We start from the raw sequence: 18,713 nt of genomic DNA on the forward strand, positions 1-18,713 counted from the left end.
GTTCGTGGGTGTGTGCATATGTCCAAACCCATCAGACTGTATATGTTAAATATGTGCAGTTTTTTTGTACATCAATTATACTTCTGTTTTTAGAAAAACATTTTTCAGTGAAGTGGTGGGGATGAAGTTGCTTTTTGGGAGTGAATGAAAGGGAATGATACAGAAATTGAGAGTAAAGATAATTCCCGGTAGAGCCTTGAAGAAGACAAGAAATACAGGGTGGGGGCAAGAAGAAGAGATGGAATTGAGGGCACCAGGATTTATTTTAAATGAGAGGGAGTTGGGCAGGCTTAATACTGATAGGCAGGGGCCAGAGCAAAGAGGGATGTTTAAGGTAAGGAGGAAGGGGGAGTGAATGACAGAGCAGGGTTTTTGTTTTTTTGTTTTTCTCTTTTTTCTTTTCTTCTCTCCATCTTTTTTTTTTTTTGAGAGAGAGGGAGCAAGGGGAAGGGGCAGAGGGAGAAGGACAGAGAGAATCTTAAGGAGGCTCCACTCTCAGCACGGAGCCTGTCTCAGGGCTCAATCTCATGATCCTGAGATCATGACCTGAACTGAAATCAGGAGTTGGATGCTTAACCAACTGAGCCACCCAGGCACACTGACAGAGCAGGGTTCTTGAGGAGAAGACCCAGAGTCTAGAATGTGTGAGGACCTGTTGACACGTAGGGCCTCCTTCTTGGGCAAGGAAAGGATGATGTGGATGCATATATTTTGTAGGTGAGTTGGCAGCTGGGTGGAGAAAGTTCTATCTGATGTTTTGTTTTGTTTATCAGTAGTGGCTGTTGTGGGTACGAGGAATAGTGATCTACTCAAGCTTGCGCAAGAGAGTTTATCAGCTAGAATTGCATGCAGAAATCCAAGTCTGAATGTTTCATCTAACAGGGGTCGTATATTTCTCAAATATTGAGAATATAGAGATGGGCAGTTAAAAGATGATACAGCTACTTAAGGAAACAGTAAGGAATTTAGGCTCTTTCCAGCTACCTGATTGACCACACTCAGCATGTAGCTTTTGCTGTCTTGGCCATATGATGTTTACTGTTCCTCAAGCATCATGCCTGATCTCTAGGTAGGAAGGAAGGGTAAAAGGTGCATGTCAGTTGAGACTTCTTTTTTTTTAATAAAAAATTTTTCCTAGAGGCACCATCAATAGACTATCACTTATATCTCATTGGTCAGACCAAGTCACATGACCATCTGTCTGCAAGGGGGTTTGGGGAGGCAAGTATATTTAATTGGGCATATTGTCCTCCAAACAAAATCAGAGTTGTGTTATTCAGGGGGAATGAAAGGAGAAGGCAATGTGGATAGGTAAATAGCAAGGTCTACCACAGAATACATGAAAAATCTTAGGAACCCAAGGAACCAAAGGAGAGCCAGCCTTACAGAATTTGGAACAGAGAACTAAGATTCTCCCTCTCTAATGGATGGCAGGGAATTGTTGTCTTCTCCTTGTACCTCTGCTTCATTTTTCTTTTTCTGCCAACCAGCTTCTTCTATTTACATTTTGTTTCTACTTGATAGTAACTTCTGTGTACCCACGAATCATACTAGCCTACCCAGCTGATCTTCATTCAGCTGCTTCGGTTTCTCAATTCCAGATTCAGGAGATTGGATACTTTTCTGAACCAGGCTTACAAATTGGCTTATAATGGCCAATTATTGGTCATTGGCAAGTCAATAGGTGATCTGAGTTTGACTGGACAGTGGATAGACTCATTTGAGTTGAGTCTTGGCCATACGCTCACCACAGGAAATGTGAGGGGTAATTTCCCTTTGAAGGAGCTCTGGGAAGGGGAGGTCATATAGCATTTCTACTTCCTCTGGGAAGTAGAAGGTGAGGTCTTAACCCAAGGGTATGCAGAGAAGAGGTGGATGAGAAAGTTCAAGAGACTAACTAGCTGACGCTTAGAAGATACTCAGAGCAGCAGGAAGGGTCCCACTGAGTTTTCCAACCAATATTTTGCAAAGATTTCATTCTTCGTGGTTATGCGTTCTCTTCCAGCAGGGCTCACAGCCTAGTATAGATACATGGGAGGCAGATACTGGATTGATCCAGGGTTGGAATTTTCCCAGGTAGGTGAAGAAGTCAGACATTAGTAAAGAAGGTTAAAGGATTAAAAGAAAACAAAGACAAGAAATAGCCGATATGATTATCACCTGTTGCCAAAGAAAAATTGTAGGATTTAAGATTTTAGAGGCATGGCATTTCTTGTTGGATGATGATACGGTTAGTCTAAGGTGTGGTCATAGGAGACGATGGACAAAGAGAAGCAGAGGGGAAGGCCTTGGAGTTGAAAATGCACAAGATTTGAAAGGCATAAGTAGTGGATGGGTTGCTCAAATACATACTAAAGTCACTTGGGTTGGTGGCAGCATTTGGAATGGAGAGGAAACTGGTTTAGTAGGATATGGAGTATTTAGTGAAGGAAGAGCGTGCCTAGGAATGAGTGGGTAACTATGATGTGAAGGTAGAGAGAGTCAAATCTGGGCCTTATTTTTATTCCTTCTCTTCCTCACTGTCCATACACAACAAAGAATCAGGTCTTATAGATTTCACCTCCTAAAAATGTTCTCTAACTCACCTACTTATGTCTCCTTCCACTACCATCACCCTAGAGTAACCCATCATTTTCTCCCACCTCTACCACTGTCCTAACCAACCAACGTTCACTTTTCTAAAAGATTTTATTTATTTATTTATCTATCTATTTATTTATTTATTTTAGAGGGAGGGAGAGAGAGAGAGCCCATGCATGTCCATATGCGAGTGGAGAACGGGCAGAGGCAGAGGGAAAGAGAGAGAGTCTCAAGCAGACTCTCTGCTGAGTGCAGAGCCCAACTCGGGGCTCATTCATAGGACCCTGAGATCATGACCTGAGCCGAAACCCAGTCCAATGCTCAATTGACTGAGTCACCCAGGCGCCCCAACTAACATCCACTTTTGACTGTCTCCAAACCTTCTCCACACTGTAGCCAGAGTGATTTTTTTAAAGAAATGTATCTTATTACTGCTAAGGACCCTTCAATGGCTTTCCATTGCTCTGAAGATAAAATCTGTGTAGGACATTATATTTGTGTTAAAATATGTGATGTCCCTCCCTAGCAAAGGGTTCTACTTCCCTGCTTCCCTCATGTTGGGCTTGGTCATGTGCCTTGTGGGAGGATTATATAGTCCTGCCCCCTAGAACACAAAAGTAGTCATGTGACTTGCTTCAGCTAATGAAACATGGGCCACCGTGATGTATGTTACTTTTAAGTAGAAGCTTAAGAGCCACATATATGGCTCCTCATTTCTCCCTTTTCCCTCTTTTATGAGAGTGGCATTGGCCATGATAAAGGCTGATCCATCAGGCATGAAGGCAATGGGGAGACAAGACTCACAATGGGCATATCACACGAGTTAGAAATAGGTTGCTGTTGTAAGTCATTTGTATTACTACAGCAAAACTTAATACAATCTGTAAGGCCTTGAATGATTTAATGATTTTGTCCAAGTTCTCCAGCCTTATCTCTCAAACATTTCCTCCCAGCTTAAATGTCATTTCCCCAGAAAAGTCTTTTATAACTCCCTTCCTCCACCAGCAACACGGGACTAATTTAGATCGACTATTATTCTACCTCATAACATCTTTTTCATTTCCTTCATATCACTCAAATACAGTCTGTGATATTTTTTTGAGCACGATTATCTGCTTACCACAGGAGAGTGTAAAGTTCAGAGGGGGCAGAAATTATGTACATGTAGTTCTTCATTATGTCCCAGTGTCTGGCATACAGTAAGTACTCAATTAACATTTTTTGGTCAAATGGATGTATCTGAGTGCAGATCACAGGTGATTCCAGAAGCCAGGGAACGGCTAGCAAATGGGAAGAGATGGTTTGAAAGCAAGAAGTGGATCCAGGGCAGACAGAAACAGGTTGTGGGCAGGGGTGGGGTGGTGCATGGAGAAATGCCTGCAGGCATAGGTTCACAGGAGAGGGGGCCTCTTATAAGATGCCAATCAGTCACCATTTCTACAGGTAGGTGGGTTGCTGTTCAGGGCAAAGAGTAGACTTATGCATGAGGCTACCATCCTGTCTCTCCCCTCTCCACTCCTTGTTTTGGGATTTCTCATTCCATCAACTTGTTGAACATCTTCTAGATGTCAGGTATTACTGGGAATGTAGTTAGTAGATAAACTAATGCTTAGTTTCATGAGCTTATCCAAGTGGGGAAGACAGGCATGAACCAAATAATTATAAGAGTGTCAGATGAATCCTTCAAAAGAGAAATTCAGAGGCCATAGGAAATCCCATAGAGAAGCAAATCTGTGTTTATATTTCTGTTCTCTGCTCCTGCTACTCTTTCGTTTGCAGTGTCCTTCTCCTTGATTTTTGCTTGCCCAGATTTTATCCATTGTTCAAGGCCTTCACTTGAAAAGACCATAATCCTGTGGTCAGGGAATTTGTCTATTAACCTGCTAGTGGTCCTGAGATGCTGTGGTCCAAGGTCACTCTAAATAATGATATTTCTGTCTAGGTCCTCTTCACCCTTACGTGAAGAGTTACAGGTGTTCTCATTGGGATGCTGTCAGTACTTATTGGGGTAGAGAGAGCTAAGGGGGTATGGATGGGGCACTGGCAGCGTGAGCCACGCTTCCTCATTGCCTCCTATTAAATCCCATAGCCACCCATTCCTCCCAACCCCCACTGGGTTTTGATGGAACTATATGCCTTTAGTACATTCTACCTTATCTTGTGTGTTCATGTTTTCCTCTTACTTTCCTGTAAGCTCCCGGAGGCAGGAACCATGTCTGATTCATCTTTTTATCCTCCCTATGGCTTAGCAGAGGTCCTGTCACAGAGAATCTATTTACTCAATAAATGTTTGCAGAACTGAATTGTGGGGGATACCATTGCTCCCTAGGGCACCATTATATCAGATCCATTCTTTTTTAACACCGTCAAAAGATACTGTCATAACATTGTCATTGATTCAGAGAATCCATTTCCAGAATTTCATCTATTAAAATTCAAAAAAAATTTTTATCACAGGAATAGATCCACATGGTAGGTAACAAGTCATATAATCCAGAAGCATTTATTGACAAAAAGCAACAGCCTTTCATCTGCATGTACTCTTCTCTCCAGAGACCTTCTTTTCAACTATTTCTGTTTGTTTCCATTGGCCTCTAAACAATACAGTTGCCTTGAACAACACAGAGAGTTAGGGGCACGGAACCCCTGTGCAGTTGAAAATCTGCATATGATTTTTGACTCCCCAAATACTTAACTATTAATAGCCTACTGTTGACAGGAAGCGTTACCAACAACTTGTAAGTGGACCCGTGGAGTTCAAACCTGTTTTGCTCAAGGGTCAAATATACTCACATCTCTATTTTTTTGGTTTTTTACTGCAAGCAATTTTTATTTTTTATTTTTTTTCTATAAAAGATGAAGATTTAATTTGGGTACATGAGCACTTTTCCTTCTGTCTTACTCTCCCAATAGTTGGTATGTTTGTTTTTAGTTCTTTAAAAATTACATTTATACCTTTATAGAATATAGTTTAAATGCTATTCCTCTCTTCCCATTTCTTATTTTGTCAATGTTATTTTTCTACATTCTTTGTAAGATGAGGACCTTAGTGTCTCATTGTTTCTTTTGTCTCAGCTTACCCTTCTTCCTCCCCTTTTCTGAGGACTACCTTTTATTTTACATTGCCAAGATGGTTACAGCTACATTCTGTTCTTCAGACACAGTCAACTTGTTCTTTGCTGTTAGATTGACAATAAAGTTGAATATAAACCAGTGTCCTTGTTATTACAATGATGTGATTATCCTTTATGCCTGGACCAAAGATTGAGCTAGGATTACGTTTTCTTTTCTATGGATATAAGGCCACAACCCTTGGGTCATTCAAGTAAGAATATCAAAGCATCAAGGTTAAAAGATTTTTATATTCTTACATCAGTTGCTTAAAATCGTGACACATTTAATTACTTTCATATTTAGACCATGACTTTCTTTTAATTTTTTTGAGCCTGGAGTTTCTGATTGCCCCTTGCGGCCAAAAAAAAAAAAAAAAGTTCCTTTATTGTATTTTCAGTTTTTCCACCCTCTCAATGAAGTCATTACTGAGTGTATTTCTTTGGTACATCCTCTTTTCTAAGACCTCTTGGAAGGTATGGGATGGGGGAGGGTTGGGGATACTTGAACTGCCATGTTGAACCACAAACACTCTACATGTTTAATTAATTAATTAATTTCAGATTTTATTTATTTATTTGCCAGAGAGAGAGCACGTGCACAAGCAGGGGGAGTGGCAGGCAGAGGGAGAAGATGTGGGACTTGATCCCAGGACCCTAGGATCATGAGCTGAAGGCGGATGCTTAACCACTGAGCCACCCAGGTGTCCCTGAAATTTCTTTTTAAAAAATAAAATTCTGTGAAATGTGATTGTGACCAAGAATTATCCCAGGTTCTGAACGATTCTCATGCCAGGCCAGATAACCTCTCTGTCTCATATTGGGCTTGCTCATATTTTCACTTTTGTTATTCATTGTGCCTTCAATTTCTTATCAATAAAATGGGGATACAAAATTCAAACTATGTCACAGGAAGAATGACTAGGAAGTATAATTCTTGGCCATTCATTTCTTGGGGGAAAAATCTATCTACAATAGCTATATATATGCAAATTAAATACATGAGCCATCTATAAGCCTATTAGGTTTATAAGAGAATACATTGTAGGAGAGCTCTCTCTGTGAACAGTACAGGGATATTATAAAGTACGTGTCATTTTTATTTCTGTGGTAGGGGCCATTAATTCATGATCCTCTGTCCTTGGCGTGGAGCACAGTCTGATATCAGCTTCAGGATCAAGACTGCCCAGTTCCTGAGGATGGAGGCTGGAGCCTCAGGTAGGGTTAGATGCCATGTTGACCCAAACATCTGACCTTTGGAGGGCACAGTTCTCTCTCCTACTTCTCAGTCTAGTGAAACGTCCTCGTTTGGGCTTGGTTTTTTCCTTGTATGGAGAGGTAAAAACTCCTGGACTATCACAGGCTTTCTTCACTTCAAAAGGAGCAAAAATCTCATTAAATCTACAGGATCTTGTCCTCTACTCTGAAGCCAACCAGGTAGTTTTGGGTTACTCAGAAGTTAAAATGATTTGGAGGTTACTGCCCACTCTCCCTGTCCCTTCTAGTCTCAGCGTAAGGGTGGCTTTCTGAGGGCGTGCTCTCCTGGCTCCATAGAATAGGTAAACTAGGTCAAATCTCTTTGCAACAACTCTCTGAATTGGTCGGGATCCTTTCTCCTTCAAACAAGGGGCAGATACTCAAGTCAAGCTTGTTTAAGCAGAAAGGGAATTCCCTGAATCACGTAATTGAGAAGACTGTGTAGCATTTGTGGATAGAGCCATGGTGAATATAGAATCTGAATTTATGTCATGTAGTTTCTCTGTCATCTCGTCTTACCTTTGCCACTCTGCTGCCGCCTCCTACCCCCCTTCCCCTTTTCTCCTCCCTCTTCTTCATCCTCTTTTTTGTCTTTTTCTTCTTTCCTTCCGTCCTCCCTCTTTCCTCCCTTCGTTTAAAAAAAAAAGTTGGTTCTTTTTGTTTTTGTTTTTTAGCATTTTGTACCACTGAAGTTCTTGCTCCAGTTTACATTAAACTTGTAGGCCACAGTCATAGAAGTGGCAATTATACCATTCTCCCAGATTCATGTATCAAACTCCAGAAAAGACGCTCATTGGCCTTTTTCATATTAAGTGCCCACCCATCAAGGGGATGGGGTATACTCGAACTGCCGAAGTCTGATTCAGAAGAATATTTTGTTGTTTGACAAGAGGGGTTCTGTTGTCCAAAGAAGGGGGGAAAGGTGGTGGATATACAAAATAATAGTATCCATTTCCATCAGACCGTGAACTTGCTACTCTATTTCTATACCATGAAGCGAATGAAGCTTGAAGCTTTAAGGTCCCGTACTTGCCTGCACCCCCTTATAAAATTTATGAGTAAAATATTTTAAGTGCAATCCATTAAGACTGATGTCTCTATTCACTCTGACTTTCCCTTCCCCTCCACAACATTTCCTTCCTGTTGAGTAGCTTTGGAGGGACTGCAGGCAATCTTCTATAACTAAGTTGGGGATACATTTTAGTTTGAGGTTAATGAGATAACTTTATGTAGTCTGCAGTCACCTATGCATATGGCTAAATTATTGTTCACAGTCCCATGATAGAACTGGCTTTCAAGTGTACTTCTGCTGTCTGCTGTAAAAGCTGATGGGGTGATATAATATGACAGTGCAGGGCCAGGGTTAAATCAATATTTGGAATGGGTCCTTTAGTACCCAGTACCAGAATTATATGGGCAGGGGATGAGAAGCAAAGCTTCTCTAAAAAGCTCTTCCAAATCTTATAGCTCACATGTGAAACCACATGTGAAAACAACTTAATAGAGGTTTTCCAAGATAGGACAAGTTGTTGTTTTTTGTTTTTTGTTTTAATTTTCTCAACATACTGATAATAAACTGTGAAGCTTAAAGAAATAATCAATTAAAAATTTTGGGGGCACCTGGGTAGCTCCTCTGGTTAAGTTTCCGACTCGTGATTTCAGCTCAGGTCTGGATCTCAGGGTCATGAGTTCAATCCCCCCAAACTGGGCTCCACACTAGGCATAGAGCCTACTTAAAAAAATTTTTTTTTTAAATTAACCATACGAAGAAAAACTGAATTATCTTTCTCTTCTTTCCATTGAAAATCATGTTATAAAGTTGTCATCATATTGAAGAGGCAGTCAGAATATATACAAAATACATGGGGAAAGAAATATAAATATTATAATATTTTTTCTGGATTAAAAAAATTTGTAACTGTGATTTTTTTTACTCATTCTTTTTTTTTTAAAGATTTTATTTATTTATTCATGAAAGGCAGAGAGAGAGAGAGGCAGAGGGAAAAGCAGGCTCCCCGCTGAGCAGAGAGCCCGACGTGGGACTCTATTCCAGGACCCCGGGATTGTGACCTGAGCTAAATAAAGGCAGACGCTTAACCATCTCAGCCACCCAGGCACCCTTTTTTCCCTCATTCTTAATACATATTTACATTTTGCTTTGGAGGCAGTAATGAAATACAGCATTTATTGAGTCCTTCTGTGCCAGACACTTTTTTTTAGAATTTATTTTTTAGTTTACCTATTTTGAAGGTGTACTATTCTGAGTTTGACAAGTGCTTTTGTATCTTAATTTTGTATTTACTTTTTTTTTAGAGAGACAGAAGGGGGGAGGGTAGGAGGGGCAGAGGAGAGGGAGAAAGGGAGAATGTCAAGCAGACTCCACGCCCAGCGTGGAGCCTGTCACAGGGCTCCATCCCACAACCCTGAGATCATGACCTAAGCTGAAATCAAGAGTCGGGCATTTAACCTACTGAGCCACCCAGGTGCCTCATAATTTTTTATTTACTTTTGTATCTAATTTTATATTTATAATTTTGTGTTTTTTAAAAGAGGGGCCCGGGCATCAGTGTGCAGCCAGTGTTGAGAACCACTGCTTTGGGAGGTTGTCACAGAAGCCCAGGTAAGAGATGATGGCCATCTGGATGAGGAGAGTAGCAATGGAGATGAATTTGAGATCTATTTTGAGATAGAATAGACATGCTTGGCTGATGATGGGGAGGTAATGAATGGGAAGAATCAAGGATCACTCCCAGGTTTCTGGCTTGGACAACTATTAGCAATGGTTCTCCAACTCCAGCACGCTCCAGAATCACCCTGAAGGCTTGTTAGGACACAGATTGCCTGACACCACCCCCAGAGTTTGTGATTCAGTGTGTCTGTGGGTGGGGCTTGAGAATTTGCATTTTTAATAGTTTCCCAGGAGATACTGTTGGTCTAGGGACCACATTTTAGTCTAACACGAGAGCTTTTAAAACTCCTGATCAAGCCAAATACCAGTGAATTAAATCAGAATCCCTGGGAGTGGGATCCAAGTATCAGTCTTTGGAATCACTTGGGAACTTGTTTAATGTATTCATAAATCTGGCAAATCCTCAGATTCTGATTAATTTGTCTGGGGTATGGCTTGGACACTGATACCTTTTCACAGCTCCCCAGGGGATTCTTCTAATCATGTGTCACCACCCTGAAGGGTCCCAGAACCAGGTGGATGGTGATGTTATGTGCTGAGATACATAGAACTGTTCTTTCTCTCTACCATGGTTTCAGAGGTCATCTACCTCAGAGGAGCTTGCTGTCATTGTCCTGGGCATGTGAGACACTTAAAGCATCTGGACTAACAGGAGCTCCCTCCTTTTTCTTTCTTGCTATAAAGTCATAATGATATACAATTTCCAGGGAGCTAGCTGTTAATTCAGTCCCGATAAGAATACAGTAGAAAGTGTCATTACTTAGGAATAGCTACTCCCTCATGTATCCTCAGTGCCTAGCACAGTGCCTGACCCATAGAAAGCATGAAATACCTATGTATTGATTAAATGAAGTACTTTATGAAAATGAGAAATTTATGAAAAATGAAAAAAAAATCAGAAGCTTTGGAACTTTAAATATTAGTAGAAGCCAATGAGTTCAGTAGATCTCAATGTTGGTTGTGAAACGTGAGGATTTTGATATGGGTCCTGTTGCAACACACGAAGGTAAACTCAACATTGACCCAACAGCTTCCAGGCCATGAGGAAGCAAAGACGTGATTGCAAGCCCTTGAGGAGTTGCAGGGGCAGTCTTGTCAGGGAGAGCATGTCCTGTGTAAGCAGTCATGTTCCACATGCTCCCATGTTCTCCAGCAGGGCATTCTTAGGATGCAGCCAGTGAATTCACAGCCACGATCCAGGTTATGCAAGAAATGTCACTTCTCTTTATCTCCTTAAATTCTACTCTGAACCAACAGTCTTCCTAGTCAATGGGAAACTCTAATATCTTTATTGGGAGTCACTCAACTCTTCTGACCCACCCTGGAGGTGTGTGTGGGGTTTTAGGTGGAGTTAAATATTTGGGGAGGTCCCTTCTGGTTTTAGCTTATCCTCTTTACCTGTAATAAGTCTATAGGATGCCTTGAAATTGGGAAGCTCAACTTCCATCCTGTGCCTGGGCATGAAAATTTTCACTGGTGCTGGAAGTCTGGGTGTAACCAGGGCCCAGCCTTCCTGGGTGCACCACATAGTCATTTCCCCAAAAGTCCTGCCAAGTCTTCTGGGCTCTGTTGGGACGTGGGTTAATAATCCTATGACTCAGGATCCCCTCTCTTTCTTTTTGTACTGAAATCATGTCCTCTCTGTGTTTCCTCCTTCTACTCACCTCCTTTGGGCACTCACCAATCTCCCTCCACCAGGATGCCTAGAATCATCTTCTTGGTGATCTCAGCATTTCACTAAAGTTAGGGAAGGGTGCTGCCTTTCAGGAACTTTGACTCTCTGCTCTGAAAACCCTTTGAAGACAGAAAACAAAGGCCTGGCTACCTTCTCAGACAGGGGGATGTTCAGATTCCAAGGCACAAAATACACTATTGTTCTTATACTTCTTCAACTCATTAATATCTCGGTAAATTATCTTGCCACAAGCTGAAATAGGATGCCTCTCCCAGCATCAAACCATTCTGGATGTCAGTGTGGTATAAGTCCCCAGAGCTTCTGTGGCTGCAGTGGGGCTAGTCCTCTAATCCCCTTGGCTGTGTCAGTAAGGGAATCTCCACTGATTTGGAAAACTTGCAAACATAATGATCGCAAATTTTGCAAGTGAACATCTGCACAGCTCTGTGGAATGTTCCAGAACCTTTCTCTTAACATTAAAATGGCATTTCATCTGAACATCTCTTAGTAACCAGAATTGTTCTATTCAAAGGCAGTACAATCTAATTCTCTCTGCAAAACAGGCCAGATTACACTAATGAATCTCTTTAGATGGAAAATTTATCCTATTTTTGATGTCATTCATAACTCTGGCCGCAATAAACATTTACTGAGTGTCTACTGGGTGCCAGGTCCTGAGGACTCAAGGAGAAAGATCCTCAAGGAACTCAGTTAAGAGGGAAATAGCAACAAACTTTTATAATATGAGGTGATAAAATATGAATAAAAGGCTTTAAAAGCATGGTGGAAAAGCCAATAGAAAATTCATAGAAGAAATGACATTTGATCTGGGTCGTGAAGGACACATGAATATTTTTCAGGTGGGGATGAGAGAGAGGGCATTCCAGGAAGAGAAATGGCCAGGACAAAGGGACAAGGGCAGAGCTTTGCAGATTCCCATGTAGTGTGTGTGTGTGTGTGTGTGTGTGTACCAGCGTGTGCATAGGAAACAGGGAGTAGGAGCTGGTTGGAGTTGATTTTGAGGAGGAGAGCAGGAAATATAAGAAGTTTCTTTAAATCTAACCTAGTTTTATAACTAACACATAAATCTCTCACATAGCCTCTTAGATACCACTAGTAACTGCTGGGACTACTACCACAGAGATAACATTTGTTGTGCTCTTATTACTAGGTGGGAAGTTAAATGTATTTGGGGGATTGTCTCATTTCATCCCCACATCTCTATGAGTCCTTTCTTTTGTTATCCTCATTGACAGATGTTCTCCTGTCTTTTCACATCTGACTCTTGTGTTCTTTTTTTTTTTTTTAAGATTTTTTATTTATTCATTAGAGACACAGAGATAGAGAGAGAGAGCATGAGCAGGGGGAGAGGCAGAGGGAGAGGGAGAAGCAGGCTCCCCGCTGAGCCAGGAGCCCGAAGTGGGGCTCGATTCCAGGACCCTGGGATCATGACCTGAGCCAAAGGCAGACGCTTAACCTTCTGAGCCACCCAGGTGCCCCTCACTCTGTATTCTTACAAATATTTCAGGTACCTAAGAGACTCATGTTTCTGTGTGACTGGCTTATTTCTTCAGAGTCATAGAATTTAAAAAAAATTTTTTAAAGAAGGTCAAAGGCTCTGCTTTGAGGCCAGCTGACATCACCCAGCACTGTGTCCACTTAAATTTGTTGCTACACCACTGGATGTTTTGACCTCACCATGTTGACCCCTCTGTTTTGACTATAAGGATTCTTGCTCCTGCTCTCTCTCTCTTTTTAGGATTTATTATTTATTTGAGAGAGAGAGAGAGAATCTCAAGCAGACTTGGTGCTGAGCATGGAGCCCGACGCAGGGCTTGATCCCACGAGCCTGAGATTATGACCTGAGCTGAAATCAAGAGTCAGACACTTAACCAGCTGAGCCACCCAGGTGGCCCGCTCCTGCTCTTTTGACCTTGAAACCATTTTGATTCCAGTGCTTTTATTTAGAATTATACCAACTCAGGTGAACTGTCTATCCAGAAAGTGTTTTCTGGAGTGAATTCCATTAAGCCAATTTAATCCCTTACCAATTTTGTCCAGAGCAGTTAGATCATCTCCAAAAATGTTAACTCTACTGAAATCATTTTCATTTTCAACTCTTTCCATTTAAAATTCGAAACACAAATTGATGTATTGGCGAGGTATTATCTATAAAATTTTATTGATCCTGGCTTGTACTTTGTGTAATAGTCATCATTTCTATCAAGTCCATCTTTTTCTTCTGGGTCGAAATTTGCAGATCTAAATGTTTTTTATTTTTATTTAGTTTTTAAAAGATTCTATTTATTTATTTGACAGAGAGACAGCGAGAGAGGAAACACAAGCAGGGGGAGTGGGAGAGGGAGAAGCAGGCTTCCTGCCAAGCAGGGAGCCCGATGTGGGGCTTGATCCCAGGGCCCTGAGATCATGACCTGAGCCAAAGGCAGACACCTAATGACTGAGCCACCCAAGTGCCCCTATCTAAATTTTTTTTTTTTTAAAGATTTTATTTATTTATTTGAGACAGAGAATGAGAGACAGCATGAGAGGGAGGAGGGTCAGAGGGAGAAGCAGACTCCCTGCCGAGCAGGGAGCCCGATGCGGGACTCGATCCCTAAATGTTTTTTTAAAAAAGTTTGATTCTGGGGTGCCTGGGTGGCTCAGTTGGTTAAGCCTCTGCCTTTGGCTCAGGTCATGATCTCAGGGTCCTGGGATCGAGCCCTACATCGGGCTCCCTGCTCAGCAGGAAGCCTGCTTCTCCCTCTCTCTCTGCCTGCCACTGCCCCTGCTTGTGCTCTCTCTCTGTCAAATAACTAAATAAAATCTCTTCAAAAAAAGTTTGATTCTCCTGTCAATTTGTAGTCAATAACAGGGTCTGTTCTGTGCAATTTTAGCTATTACCAGTTTTATTTAGCATTTATTATTTATGCCAGTAATTTATAAATCAACCGATTGCAAATTGAATTGAAATAGTGACGTTTTATATTTGTTTCTTATTCATGGGGAATTGTAAAAATTTTTGTATGCATGTGTGTGTGAAAAGAGAAAGATTAAAAAAAAAAAAGAGGGAGAGGGATTGATTGATTGAGAGAGGAGGGGCACCTGGGTGGCTCAGTTGGTTAAGCGCCTGCCTTTAGCTCAGTTCATGATCCCGGGATCCTGGGATCAAGCCCTGTGTCAGACTCCCTGCTCAGTGGGCAGTCTGCTTCCCAGTCTTCCTCTCCCTCTGCCCCTCTCCCCCTGCTTGTCTTCTCTCTCTCTGTCTCGAATAAATAAAATCTTAAAAAAAAAAAAAAGCTGATTGAGAGAGAGGAATATTGTTTGCAAAGCTCTCAAATGTATGTCAGAGTTTAAGTGTCCACGGGGTCAAAGTGTCAGGATATGAGAGCAGTGTTTGTCACTGATCAGTGTTTGTCGTCCTGGGCAGAGGCAGAATTTGAGTCCCTCATTAGCCTTAGGAAGGAGCCTGGAGGAGGGGTATGAAGCCAGCAAGCGTATCTAGAAAGCATCATGCAAGGTACTGACTGACAGTTAATGGCTCTCCAGATTTACCACAAAAATAGAGATGACTCGGTGGCACCAGCCTTACACATTTCACATAACCAGTATCACTTAAGTAACTTGAAGTTGAGGGTCTTAGACTCTTGACATCATAAGGGTTTTCAAGACAAGAGGCCATGTATGGATTTCCATTGTAACCTATAACTGGGAGAAAAGAGGGCTTGTGCCTTCCAGAACCTTCTTTTCAATGAATATCCATTTCCTATTGGATTAAGCCCAGCTTTTTTTTTTAGCATAAATACTGGATCCTTCAGATTTGGTGGGTGTCCACCCTCAAGCCTCCATACCTATGCACACTTCACTCAGGCCACTCTGAAAGTTTGCTGCCCATGCCTCCCTGCTGTCCCCACATCAGTTTTGCCTGGAATTCTATTTCCTGCCCTTCTCCCTGGAAGACTCCTACATATCCTGCTAAGCTCTTCCTAAAGGGGCCCTCCCTTCTTGAATTAGGAAGATGGAAGAGACATGGGGGGGACTGTTTTGGATGTGGAACACATGGGAGTCACTTTGGACAAACTGTGTACAGAGCTGACAGGAAATCTGGGACTGGGAGTGTCTAAGAGAGACAGGCAATTGGAAAGACTGGGGAAATAGGAAGGTTTGGAAGGACTGGGGGAGGCATGGGCTTAGACTCATGCTATAGACCATGTGAGGGGATAGGGGATGTGGGGAGTTGGATGTGACTAGAGGTAAGTGGAAGGTGGTAGAGGTCAGGGTTGGGGAGAGTTGGTTGTGCACCCCTTTGCTCTCTGCAGCGCTCTGTGAAGACCCTGGTACAGCACTGAACACATTGCTGAATGCTGTCTCTTTTCCCCTGCCACCTGTGAGTTCCTCTCAGTCCTGGGACATGGTGGGGGAGGAGTGTGAAATGGCTGAGCCTCCATATCCTTGGGAGAAACTCTTGGCTAAAGAGTGAGCTGATAAGCAGGGCCTCTCCAGTCTCTTCAGGAGGTACCTGCTTATCTTTCCCCAGGGCAGTCTCTCCCAGTCACTAAACCATGTGGTTAAAGCACCAGAAGACCACAAATTCTGATTCACAGTTCCCGCAGTGGGCTCCCCCATGGCATCTGTTCAGGGAATGTGTGACCCTCGTGGGGAGGACCCAGGTTGTGAGACTGGAGGTCTTTTTAAGATTTATTTATTTTATTTTAGAGAGAGAGATAGCATGGTGGGGAGGAGCAGAGGGAGGGAATCTCAAGCAGGCCCCCTGCTAAGCAGGGAGCCCCATGCAGGGCTCGATCTCATGAGATCGTGAGATCTCATGACCTGAGCCGACATCAAGAGTTGGATGCTTAACTGACTGAGCCACCCAGGTACCCCAAGACTGGAGGTCTATTTAACTAAGGCTCGTCAGGTTCTTTGCCTGGGCTCTGTCTGGGAGGTGGAGATCATTTGCTAAGAGTTATGAGCTAGGTTGAAAGAAAACTATAAGGTAAATTCACCAATAGGGACATCTGGAGAACAAAGTGTCTGTGATCCTCTATGAACTGCTGGTGTGTGACCTTGTGTGACCTCAGGTAAGCCACTTTATCTCTCTGAGCCTGAGTTTCTACATCTTCAAAATAGGGATCAAATAGCTATCTTTTAGGGCTGTTGTAATAAGTAAATGTGTTATGGTACCTTTAGTGTTTATTGTTTCCATTTAGTTTTTAATTCTGTTCCAATTGATTTTTGTGTCTGGCATAAGGTTGGAATTTAACTTATTTTTTCCATGAATGAATAGACAGTCGTACCACAACACCATTTATTGAATAACCCCCTCTTGCTCTCACCAGTGAGAAATTCCATCCTTATCATATACTGAATTCTGATCTGTTCATTTCTGGACATTCAAATTGTGTTCTGTTAATCCATTGGCCTATTCCTGGACTAATATCACACTGTTTTATTATTGTAGCTTCATCATATGTTGTGATATGTGGTCTCTTGTCATTATTCTTCTATTTCAAGATTTTCTTAGCTGTTCTTAGGCATATGTTTCTTTCGCCCAGAAGAAAGTTCTTTTCAAGTTACTAAGTTCCAAAAATATGAACTCAATTGTAACTGTGGACAATTTCATAGGGATTCAGGGAATGTCTTAGTCACCTTGAGCTGCTTTAACAAAATACCTTAGATTGGGGAGGCTTAAACAACAGAAATCTATTTTTCATAGTTCTGGAGGCTTGAAGTCCAACAAGGTCAGGTTCTGTTGAGGACCCCCTTTCTAGGTTGTAGATGTTCACTTTCTTGCTATATCCTCACATGATGGAGAGACAGAGAGAGCTCTTATGTCTCTTCCTCTCTTCATAAGAGCATTAATTTCATCATGAGGATCCCATCCTTATGACATCACCTAATCCTAATTACCTCCCAAGGACCCCACCTCCAAATGCCTTCACATTGGAGATTAAGGCTTCAACATACAAATTTGGGGTAGGGGGCACAAATGTTCACTCCATAGCAGGGGTGAATGGCATCTCTTTAAAATAATGACTTTTCAGGCGCCTGGGTGGCTCAGTCGGTTAAGCGACTGCCTTCGGCTCAGGTCATGATCCTGGAGTCCCGGGATCGAGTCCCGCATTGGGCTCCCTGCTCAGTGGGGAGTCTGCTTCTCCCTCTGACCCTCCTCCCTCTCGTGCTCTCTGTCTCTCATTCTCTCTCGCAAATAAATAAATAAAATCTTTAAAAAAAATAAAAATAAAAAAATAAAATAAAATAATGACTTTTCCTAATTAGGAGAATGGCATGTATTTCAATTTACTTAGGTTTTCTTTTTTGTCTTTTGGTATTTTCATTATATAGTTCTTTCACATTTGTAATTAAAAGTTTTCCTGGGTAGTATATATTGGGAGTGGTATCTCTTTCATTTTTCTTTCCAATGAGATACTAAACACATTCATGCTAATCTAATACAATCTAATACACAGATTTAATTACACTGTCTCTTCATCTATCACACTTAGGTCACATGGTTATTGCAGGGGCTGCCATATGAGGACAACATGACCCTGTTTCCTGGGAGCGTTTAATTAGGCCAGTGGAAGATGCCCTGGCATGGCCAGGCATGACCACTCTGGGGTTGGCAGCATGATGTAGACATCTGGACTTTCCTAGCATATGGGTCTCAGAAGCAAGGATCAGCTATGGAAATGGAATTAGGGAAAAACTAGTCTTTTAATCTCAGGTAAATTAGGGTGACCTTTGGAACCAGGGATGAATCTTGTCGCATCTAAGAGGCCAGGTTAGCAGAAAACTTCAACTCATCAAGCACACAAAAGCAACCTGGTGTGGACCAGAACACAGGGAGATTTTTTTTTTTAAAGATTTTATTTATTTATTTGAGAGAGAGAGAATGAGAGAGAGAGAACACCTGAGAGGGGATAGGGTCAGAGGACGAAGCAGACTCCCTGCCGAGCAGGGAGCCCGATGCGGGACTCGATCCCGGGACTCCAGGATCATGACCTGAGCCGAAGGCAGTCGCTTAACCAACTGAGCCACCCAGGCGCCCCTCAGGGAGATTTTCCATGGCAACACTACAGAGAGGTGGGAGGGAGGAGGGGCTGTGTGTGTCATTAAGGTGACCAGTCAGTTTGGACAGCACGGGGTGGGGCTAGAGGGGTAAGTAAGTAACACAGGCAAGATTAGAACTAACATTGGTTTACATTTCAGGACTGAGTTCTTTCTTCTACCTCTGGGGGCTCCCCAGATACTGCTGTCCACTCTGTCCCTTAAACACTTTTCCCCTCCATTTCCCCCATACCTTCCTCCACTTCTTGTCCTCCACACACCCCTACCTTCTGCTTTCATCCTCCATCCAGCCCCTGCTCTGTCACACTTTATTTTGGTGGCTTTGGTTGACTGT

The 18,713-nt window shown here is 42.2% G+C and overlaps 1 long non-coding RNA gene across 1 annotated transcript in view; it reads left to right on the forward strand.

The window, feature by feature from the left end:
- LOC129045827 (uncharacterized) overlaps window positions 1-18,713 on the forward strand; it is a 198,913-nt gene that overhangs the window by 23,223 nt on the left and 156,977 nt on the right. The window contains exon 3 of the long non-coding RNA XR_010411932.1: window positions 9,498-9,567. This is a non-coding gene — a long non-coding RNA (uncharacterized LOC129045827). The remainder of the gene's footprint in view (window positions 1-9,497; window positions 9,568-18,713) is intronic.

This window comes from Mirounga angustirostris, unplaced genomic scaffold, assembly GCF_029215605.1.
Source record: "Mirounga angustirostris isolate CCGP_5_RB_7025 unplaced genomic scaffold, mMirAng1.0.hap1 SCAF_5, whole genome shotgun sequence".
Lineage (NCBI taxonomy): Eukaryota > Metazoa > Chordata > Mammalia > Carnivora > Phocidae > Mirounga > Mirounga angustirostris.